At 40.4% G+C, this 11,308-nt stretch overlaps 1 long non-coding RNA gene across 1 annotated transcript; it reads right to left on the reverse strand.

The window, feature by feature from the left end:
* Positions 1–378: 378 nt before the first annotated feature.
* LOC309378208 lies at positions 379–3,268 on the reverse strand. The gene is made up of 2 exons (XR_014171852.1): positions 2,467–3,268; positions 379–582 (listed from the first exon to the last, which is right to left on the reverse strand). It is a non-coding gene; the product is annotated as an uncharacterized lncRNA (long non-coding RNA).
* Positions 3,269–11,308: the final 8,040 nt, after the last annotated feature.

Below are 11,308 nucleotides of genomic sequence, written 5' to 3' on the forward strand. Positions count from 1 at the left end.
AACTAGCCAGGCCTAAACTATAGGTATGATAGAGAGTCTTCTGCACACACTGGCATATGTGCTGAATATGGGAATTGTAAAATCACGTTTACTTCAAAAAATGATGATGATGATGATGATAATAATAATAATTTTCTCTGACATATATTTGCATCCACCAAGTCTACTATTTATATTTGTTTTTGTCTCCAATATTATTAAAGATTATTTGCATTGAGAATCCTTGGTCAAATACTCATCTGAAGTAAATCTTTTTTAACATACAAACTGGAATCCAGGAGATGGTACATCAGTGGTCCAATTCTGACCTTCTTATGATGATTTAAATAAGTGTAAAATGTTCTCTTGTTCCTGAACAGATTTGTCTGGAGTTAAGTCTCAATGTTTCAAAAGAGCTTTATTCCACAAGCCAAGCTGTTTCGATTATATTAATGCACAACACAGAGGGAATGAATATATTGCTAAACGCATTCCAGTCTTTGAGTAACGAGAGGTTTCATAGGTCTTGCACATCTCTTGGGTTTAGTTTCCTTGGGGTGAGGTTCACTGGAGACTGATTGTGTTTTTGTGATGTCAGCAAAGCTGCTCAAATGGTTTATAAGCACAAGTTAAAATAGACATATAGAATATTACAAAAACAAAGACATTAACAGCGTAATCCTATACATGTCTACTCAGAAGTAAAAAGCCATGGAGGTAAGTGGGTATACAATGGTACCTCGGTTTACAAATTTAATCCATTCCAGAAGTCCATTCTTAAACCAAAGTCATTCTTAAACAGAGGTGCGCTTTCCCTAATGAGGCATCCCGCCGCCAGTGCCCTTCCACCTTCTGGCTTCCATTCGTGGACTGATGTAAAGTTCGCTAACCGGAACACTACTTCTGCTTTTGCAGAGTTCTTATAATGAATAGTTTTTAAACAGGGCTGATCTTAAACCGAGGTACCACTGTACATTTAAAAGTCTGGGAGCAAAAATGCATCTTTGCCTACACTGCAAGGATATTGATGGAGTCACCAGACAGGCCTCTCTGGGAAGTGAAATCCACAAATGGATGATCTCTTTCTGGTCCCCACCCATCTTACCTTTGATATTAATTGGTGTGGGTGGGTGTACATGACGCTAAGACATGAGATTTTAAAAGATACTTTGACAGCAGTACAGAGAATATTGTTATATCTTCCATGATGTATCATGTCTCCTACTGGCAAGACCTTTGTGTTTTGGCTCAGTATTTCAATGCCTCCTTAATAATTGCTATAGTTTTAACTATATCTTTTTGTAACACTCAAGGTGTTTGGCACTAAAAGGTTATGTTCTACTGATGGGAAACTATTAGATTAGAAAAGGAAAATGTAAGAAACTGATTATATATAGAACTGGAATAATGAAACTATTAACCAAAGGTGGAAACATGTCGTGAAAAGAAAATGAATAGAATCCACTGGCTCAGATAAACATATGTTCAGATATACCAGTTTGGGTCAGAGTGAAATTAAACCGAATAAATAAAATTAAACAGCTGGTGACTTTTAGTTGTTTGTGAACTGCCTTAGTATTTTCTTCTCTAAGTGAAATGTAGCATGCACATTCTAACAAACTGTTTTTGTTATCAGTATCATCATCATTCTTTAAACTGCCTTTTTGCAGATAAAAAACATGAAAACCCAATAAGGCTACACCGTGAGGTGATATGGATACAGGTTTACATATAATTTAGCACTTGAATGTAATTTGCCCTTGTCCCGAAATCTAGGTGAAATTTGGCAAGGTTTCTGCCCTTTCCTCAGCATAATACCCCCTTAAAAAAAAAGCCGTAAGCATCTGTTTCTGTCAGGTTAGTATGCCTTGGCAAAATACATACAATTATAGTGAAAACTGTTAAAACCTGTTTTTCGTTTTCTAAAACTTACCAAAACTGCTTTTCACACACACCACCCCACATGAAACATCCATAGTTAAGAATATTGACAGCCCGGAGAAGGGGGCTGAATCAGAAGAGTATGTTAGAAGTTTTGTTTTTAATTCCTGACCCACTCACACTCCTTTGATATATCTTCATAGTATGAGCATCCTCAGAAGTAAGTCGCATCGAGTTACATGGGCCTTACTCCTTAGTAAGCGATCATAGGGTTACAGCTTGAGAAGGTAGCAAGCTTTGTATTGAGAAACACCTGATGGGTGCAATTTGCATAGTCCCAATTCTTCCTGGTCATCTTCCAGAAATCCGGAATTCTGATAATATTTCTGCTGAACTTTGGTGACTGGAAACAGGAAACTTTTTTGCTTATCCTACCAGCAGTCTTGTTTGGGGGATCAAAATGACTCTCAAAGGCAAAGAAAAACTTACAATGCTGTTGTTGCTTTTGCTTTTTAAATCGCTCCCCCCTCAAAGCACTTGAAGTGTTCTTTTGAAAAGGTTTTAGTCGGTGCTATTTTTTTAGAAAAAAGAGGTGCCGGAACTCACCATGAAAGTCTCCCTTGTTCTCTTATAATGGTAATGGCGCCCACCTAAGAAGTGTTGGAACTGAGTTGCGGTGAGTTCTAGTTGAAATAAAGCCTTGATTTTAGTGATGTGCTCAGGAATTTGAGATAATTCATCAGATTTGCAGAGACTACAAATTTCAGGCAGATCTTTTAAAGCAGAGTTCATGTTTCGCCTTTTCCAGGATGTTCCATGGTTTATTCAAACGGAGTTACTTTGATTGGTGCTGATGTCCAAGGCAGAATTCACTATCTTAATAAAACCATATTCTTTAAGGAATGCAGTCTAGCATTTCTACACAGCAAATAATCTGGTTGAAACTTCTCCAATCTCCAAAGAAATAATTTCAGCAGAAGCTGCAGTATCCAGTAGGTCTGGAGTTATTTGGATGACGGGTTGTTTTGTGCTCCTGCGTGTGAATTTAATAAGGGAGTGTCTTTGTTTAGGTGCCCTGTAGTCATCTGAACTTTTTCCAGAAACTTCAGAAGTGTGGCTTTTTCTCGGTCCATTTCGTAGGAGCTTAGACACGCCGCTTTTTGGAGGACTTTGATCTTCTCGGCATACCTCTTCTCCTCCGCACGATTTACTGCTCTTGCCCATTTCAGAGCCATCGTGTCTTCGACCTTTGTGACAGACATCTTCTTTACTTTCTGTTTATTCATAGTAGACACTTTACTTAAAATCACAGCACAGTAGCTAAGCTGGACAAAGAATTAAGGTTTTCCCCCTCTTCCAGGTAAAGGGGAGTTATTAGCTTATTTCTTTCAAAAACCAAAACAAAAGCTATGTTGCATGCATGTCTCTGGGAACCCTTCAGGTGAATAATTAACCAATTTTCTCAGGGCTGGCTGCTTTCATTGTTTCCCTAGTGTGCCATCCTTTCAGTTGATTTAATAAACTGCCTGGAGAGTTCAAGGAGGAAACAACCTTTAATTTTGTACCTGCGCTTGAAAATGATTTCTAATTTAAAGGTGCTGAGATATAAGCTTTTTAAATTTTATTTTACTTCACGTGAACTTTTGAGCACGGTGGCCCTGATCAGAACTGTTCTTGATTCCTTCTATTTTATTGCTACATTTTATCCTAGCCTTCTTTGAAGTGGGATACAATCGTTCCCCTCACACTTTAACCTCATGACAAACCTGTTATCTGAGTAAGTTATCTGAGAGACTGACTGACCTCAAGCTGCCAGGCGAGTTTCATGGCTGACAAAGAATTTGAACCTAGACCATCCATTTCAAGCTTTGAGCCTCTATTCACACCATACCTCAAAGGCAACATGGTTAATCTTCTGCCTCATTTTGGCTCTGGATGTTGCAACACCACTCTTAATATGCATGGAATAATCTGAAGCCCCGCACAGTTAGAGGAAGAGTTTGCCGATTGTATCCAAATATGTCGCTTGTTATGATGGAAGTGTCTGATCTGAGAGAGGCTTCTATCAGTGGAACAGGAAGGGAGGGGATTTTGCTGATTGTCTGCAGAAACTCTCTGCAGCTTCCTGTATCTGCTCCAGAGGGTTGGGGGTCTGTTTTAGAACAGCATGAGAGGTGGTAGGAGGAGACTGCTGAGGGAGGAGGAATGGGCAAAAATCAACTTCCCATTCTGTTGGTGGAAGTGTCCATTGGATGAAGGAGCTTTCTTTCTTTTTTGTATATAATTTTTATTAAGTTTTCTGTTTTAAAATTTAAAATACTCATTTTACATCCTTAAGATATCAATGACTTCCCTTCTTCTCTTTCCATGGTCATAAATCCCATATCATAAATCCCTGCATATTTTACAAAAACTATACTATTCAGTATTCCATTATTGCTTCCATCAAAACTTGTTTACACTATTGAATTTATCTTAAGGCTACCTGCATTTTCAGCTGTACACAATTATTTCCCATATATTCAATAAACATTTTCCAATATTCTTTAAATGTATGTTCTTTTTTTCTCTTATTCTATATGTTAAGTCTGTGAGTTGTGCATATTCTTAAGTTGCCACTCTTTTTAATTGGGACCTTGCTTGTTTTCCATTTTGGGGCTGGATGAAGGAGATTTCCATTACCCACAGAATTTATGATATGAGGAGAAATATTCATAGCAATTCCTATAGACAATAGCCCTGTTTGACGGTGTTTCCCATCATGTGAGAAGTAGAGCAGGGAGCACGCCCTCCATTATATTTCATTCACTGGCTTCATCTTCGTCTTCCACATGTTGGGAGCTGAACTTCTGAAGCAGGCAGACTTTTCTACTCACAAAGGCTCCCTGCATGATGTAGAACCTGAGCTTCCATGGAGCGAACAGGACCACAGAAAGCTGCCCTACCGGAGACATTTGTCTCCCAAACACAGAGACGGTGATGAAGCCAGCAATGGGGACATGCTAAGTGTGTGTGTGTGTGTGTGTGTGTGTGTGAGAGAGAGAGAGAGAGAGAGAGAGAGAACATACTAGCAAATATTACAAAGTCAATAATATTTTGAAGAAACGGTATTGCAAGAGTAGGATTGTATTAATGAATTGATGCTGATCACTTGATTAGTATTGCTATTTTATTTGATCAATTGACTCTTCATACACAAGGCTATGGACACCAGTGCTTTTTTCTGTCGGTACTCAATGGTATGTGGTATCAGCAAATTTTTTTTCTAGAAAAAAGCACTGCTTAAATGTCAGGGACTGGCTGTGTAGGATTTGTTTGTGTGTGTGTCCCCAACTGTAATTCATTCATGGGGGTCAGGACTTTGGGTTGTGTCAGGCGTCAGAGGATCCAATCCCCCACGGTAGGTTGCCATGAATGGATAAGACAAGGAAAGTTCTTACCAATGCTTTTTATTCAATATTCACAGAGAGAGGCCTAGAAATGCCGCCTCATGGAGTAATGGCGTTACTCCAAGTGAGTCTCCACCCCCTCCCTCTCTCCCATTATGTGTCATCACTACGGGTGCTGAGAAGTGCCCCCTGCCTTTGAGCTCTTTGCTCTCCTACTTTCAATGCCTGCCAGGTTCTGGGGAGGGGGGCTCTGGAATGCTTCTAAAGACACTATGTCCATCAGCTGTTCCCCCTCTGGTGCTTCATCTACCTCCTCTCCCATTATCTCCCAGCTTTCCCCCTCATCTGCTACTGAGCTGTGACCTCCCTCAAACCCCTGTTGTAATTCTGAACTGTCTTCTTCTTTGGAAGGGTCAGGCTAGGGAGGTGGTCTCCACCATTCCTCCTCTGCCCAGTCCCTGACAGGTTGGCACTCACCTGTCCATTGGGGCACCTTGGCTGGGTGAACCAAAGGTGTGTCCCGTGACAAAGCAACTTCTACCCTGCCAAGGCAGCTAGTGCCATGTTTGTAACTTCAAACCCAGAGCAGGGCAGGGGTGGGTGAAGCTGGCATTCTGTGAAGATAAGCTGCTCCTCTCCTCTCCCTTTCGAGTCTTGTTATGGCTCTGTCCACCCAGGACTCAGCAGTGAAGCTGTTTTGGTGGGTAATAATGTCCACAGGGCAGAGTGTGCACCTGCCAGAGAGAGAGCCGGACTAGGCCTCTGTTCGCTACACAGTACCAGCACCTTTTTGTCTAGGAAAAAAGCACTGATGTGCACCCAGTTAATTGTGGCATACAGTGGTACCTTGGTTCTCAAACTTAATCTGTTCTGGAGTTCCATTCAAAAACCAAAGCATTCCAAAACCAAGGCACGCTTTCCCATAGAAAGTAATGGATTAATCCGTTCCAGACTTTAAAAAACAATCCCTTAAACAGCAATATAACATGGATTTTACTATCTAACCAGGCCATTGATCTATAAAATGAAAGTAATAAACAATGTACTGCAGTCACACAATCAATCAATCAGTAGCTGAACTGGGTTCCACACAGTCACAAAAACAAAACAAAAAAGAGCCGTAAAAACACAAAATAAATAGCAAAAACAGACAGATCCCAGTGTAACACTCAAAACGGAAGTGTGGCACTCAAATCGGAAGTGTAACACTCAAAACAGAGCACTTTGGGCTTCTTAATAAAGTTCAGAAACCAGAACACTTACTTCCGGGTTTGCAGTGTTTGAGTTCCAAGGTGTTTGAGAACCAAGGTACCATTGTAGTTCCTTCAACCTACAATTTTTTGCAAATGTAAAGTGAGGCTGAGCCAAGTTACTGCAGGTTAACTCCAGTCTTCCACTTAAGGGTCTCCAAAGAGCTCAGATGAGAATGTGGTCACTCACTTCCCTTGTTTCAAGAAGTCTGTTCTGCATGAAGACTTTAAAAATCATTCTAGGCAATAAAGACAACTATAAAAAATGGCTTTATTTGGATAAACTGGAAAGCTTTCATTTGCACAGCTTCAGCCTTTTAAAAAGAAAGAATCCAAAATCATAATTTCACAATGTAAGCAGGGAAGTGCTCATTGAGGGAGATGTGCTGACATCTACTGGAAATGTAAAAATTTTCACTTTGCATTTGCAAGTCAGCTTGCTCAGTGTCTTTTGGCTGACATCTAGAGTTTGAGGAATCTTTGCACTTGCAGTGGTAAGTGCAGTAAAAGAGGAAAGCCTATTAAATCAGGACTGACAAACCTGTAACACTCCAGATGTTGTTGGACGGCAACTCTTATCAGCCCCAGCCAGCATGGTCAAGCATGATGGGAGCTTTAGTCCAGCAACATCTTGTGGGCCACAGCTTAACTACCTCTGATCTAAATGGAGGGATGGGAGAGCGGAAGGTAGAAGGAAGATACAGCGATGGTTAGAGGAAATGTATTTCTCAATACATCTATATACTTGATACAAGCATAATACACTAGTTAGCCTATGGTAAGATGGAGTTCTATACTTTTAGAGGGTTCAGCAGAAAGAGGATAGGAAGCACACCATCATTTTCATCTCTCCTCCCATGCTATCTTGTGCTCTTCTGTTTTCCTTGCATGTTTGGCCCTCTGGGATAGCCATTTAAATCCTTTGCCATGCAATCATAGGAAGCTGCCAGATTGTAAATGGTTCAACAAAAGGCGATAGTAGCGGGGAGTTTACATACTTCTCCCCCCGAGGATGCAGCGTCATCGACTATATTCTTGTCCCTTATAATATTATAAATTTGATCATGGACTTCAAAATTGGAACGCGCACTGAAAGCGACCATCAGCCATTATCGTTGTCTATTAACTTAAAGGACGAAACCAAAATCATTAAGTACAATACCATAGAACCTTCTCAATACAAACAAATGACCCAATTAAAATGGTCCCAGGAAATGAGTGTAGCAGTGGGGCAAAAACTTACAGCCAACTTGAGAAAACAAGTATTATCCAACTTAAAGATCACTAATTTCTACAGTGATATTCCGAAAATTTATAATGAAATCTTCCAAATGTTTGTAGAGCTTAGTACTCCACCTAAAGTTTGGGTACTTAAACATACCGCTAGCCCTTGGTTTGATGATGAATGTTTCCAGCTAAAAAGAAAACTGCGCCAAACATTTAAAAATAATCGCACTAAACTAGAGCCCTCTTATCTTGATGAAAAAAGAAAATATCATTACATTCTGGCCGAAAAGAAACAGAAATACGCAACCCAAAAATGGCTACAATTATTTGACTCAATTCAGAGTAAAAACAACAAAGCGTTCTGGAACTTAGTGTATGGAGGATTGAAAGCCGAAAATCAACTAACTCTACCACCAATTGCAGAATCCAAATGGTCCCAATACTTTACATCTGTATTTAACAATCTACATAGTGAACTTAAAGGAAATGAAACCACTAAAAATAAAATTATTAAACTCCAGGAGTGGCCAAGGGTAGAGGAAGAGGAAATTAGAGAGATAGTTAAAAATTTCAAATCGGGGAAATCTCCTGGGCCAGACGGTCTACCAATAGAATTATTTAAGACCTATATAGATTGGTGGGCAGAACCCTTAGCCCAACTGTTTACGCTTATAGATAAATATGGGATCATACCTGAGATATGGCTAAGATCAATAATTATTCCAATCTTTAAAAATGGCGACCCAAAAGAACCAAGGAATTATAGACCGATAAGCCTTCTATCAGTGATAGGGAAAATCTACGCTAAGCACCTCTTATCTAAACTCCTTACCTGGATGAAAAATCTAAATTTACCAGGGAAAGAACAAATAGGTTTCTCCAAAGGTTGCTCTACACTAGACCACTGTCTTATTCTTATGCATCTGGTTGAAAAATACAGATCCCAAAGGCAATCTAAGATATACGCTGCTTTTGTAGATTTTCGTGGTGCATTCGACTCAATTGACCGCCCAAAGTTGTGGAGGAAACTCGCAGAATTAAAAATTGATCAGCGCCTATTGATCCTAATCCAAAATCTACACTCTTCCAATACCTGTCAAGTCAAACTTAACATCAAAGGTCACCTTTCATCAGACATCCCAATCTCGAAAGGGGTAAAACAAGGGTGCATTCTTGCCCCCTTTCTATTTAATTTATTTTTATCAGACTTGCCAGATTACCTTCAAAAAATAGAATCACATGCCCCTAAACTTAATCAGAAACCAGTTCCTCTCTTACTATACGCAGACGATGCTGTCCTACTATCCTTAACGAGCTTGGGTCTAAAACGTCTTATATCTTCACTGATCCTCTATTGCGAATGTAACAAACTCTCTATAAACTATGAGAAGACAAAAATTTTGGTCTTCTCGAATGGTTGGAAATTAGAGAAATGGAAAATAAGAGGGCAAGAAATCCAACAAGTGAAAATCTATAGGTATCTGGGAATCTTATTCCAGAGCATGATGGGAGCTCTGGGATAGCCATTTAAATCCTTTGCCATGCAATCATAGGAAGCTGCCTTATACCAGGTCAGGCCAATGGTTCATCTAGTTCACTATTATCTACATAGGTTGGGGGCAATTTTCTAGCACTTCAGATTGGAGTCCTACCTGGAAATGCAGGAATTGTACCTGGGATCTTCTGTATGCAAAACATACGACCTATGACTGGGCTGCAGTCCTTCTTCATACTGGTCATATGATATTGTCCAGAAACCCTTGATAGTTCAGTGATATATGTTCAATAACTTATGCCAACCTTTTTGTTTGCACTCAATCATTTTTGTCTTGCAAAAATAACATTCTGATTCTAGTATTTTATACCCTGAGAGGAGGATTCTGGGTGATGTGAAGCAGACTGCAAGCATGATGTGCTACATTCTGTTCAGAACTGGAATTAATTGGCTGTCATCCAGCATTAGAGTTAGAATCTCTGACATGACAGTTTCTGAGTTGTATTAATATGTTTTAATCTTGCAAACTAATTTTGTTCCTCCAGCCAGCCATTTCAGCATTGTGTTTCAAGTTTGCAGGGCTAACCAGTTTCCACCTACCCATCAATTTCATTTAACTTCTTTTCGGCTGTCACAGATTGTTCACAGCCCAGAAAAGGTGGACCAAGACCCACACATCCTCATACAGATTGATGCCCACATTGCAGACTATCTGAGCCCTCTCATCCTAAAGCAGAGGATTGAGCTAAGGATTGATCCAAGAAAAGAAATACTGAAATGGGGACAATGAGGAGATGGAAGCAAGAGGGGAAAAGAAATATCTACATTGGCTCCCAGTACGTTTCCAAGCACAATTCAAAATGTTGGTGCTGACCTTTAAAGCCCTAAACAGCCTCTGTCCAGTATATCTGAAGGAGCATCTCCACCCCCATCGTTCTGCCAGACACTGAGGTCCAGCACAAAGGGCCTTCTGGTGGTTCCATCGCTGTGAGAAGCCAAGTTACAGGGAACCAGGCAGAGGGCCTTCTCAATAGTGGGACCCGCCCTGTGAAACGCCCTCCCACCAGATGTCAAAGAGAACAACAACTACCAGACTTTTAGAAGGCATCTGAAGGCAGCCTTGTTTAGGGAAGCTTTTAATATTTAACAGACCACTGTATTTTAATACTTTGTTGGAAGCCGCCCAGAGTGGCTGGGGAATAAATAATAAATTATTATTATTATTATTAAGCACTTGTTGGCCCAACTTTATAGCCATATAGCCATATATAGCCATGTTTCAATAAGGGCCGGCCCAAGACATTTTACTGCCTGAGGCAAAGGATAAGATGGTGCCTCCTCACCCTCATTCCAGGTAAAATAAAAAGCTGACCAGACTGGCAATTGAATCTTATTTCGACACTGGCAGTAAGACAGCATCCTGCACTGTTGTTCCTAAGGGCAGCAGGGTAGTTCACAGCCTACCTGGTGCAGGGAAGGCTGGCCCTGGTTTCCATGCACATCTGCTGAACAACTTGTCCCACCTTTTGTTTCAAAGAGAGCTCTCCCCAAAAGTCTTCTCTTAAGGAATGTAGAGAGAGAAATACCCCAAGCAATATGGTCTAAGGAAGCAGAGCTAAATGCCTTTGTAGTATCACAAAGCAACACACCAACGCGCCTCCTTTCTGCATTATCTCTTTGCATGTTGAGAAGCTGGTTCTTCTTCATAAAGTCCTGGTAGTTCTCAGTGCTGAAACACTGAGCACGGTGTAGCCATTGTAAAGTGCTCAAGGTCCTATTGATTTCAACAGGCCTTCTGCCTCACAATTCTTTGCCTCTCTAACTCAGAATTAAGTCAATCAATCAATCAATCCATCAAAACAGGCTGAAAACACTGGACATATAGCATTTTTAATTTGCAAAATCCCCTAGCGATTCTCCTTTAGGAAAGGCCACAAAGATGGGCTATAGCTCAAGAGGCAAGTGAATGTTACTCCTTCCTTCATTCTCCTGATTCCAGCACCTTTTGCTTCACCGACCTCTTGGCCCAGTTATTTTTCAGTGACTTGATCCTGCATATGTTCTAAAAATAAGGGAAAGACTCCCCA

The sequence above is a fragment of the Podarcis melisellensis genome (assembly GCF_964234715.1).
Source record: "Podarcis melisellensis genome assembly, chromosome: 1".
NCBI lineage: Eukaryota > Metazoa > Chordata > Lepidosauria > Squamata > Lacertidae > Podarcis > Podarcis melisellensis.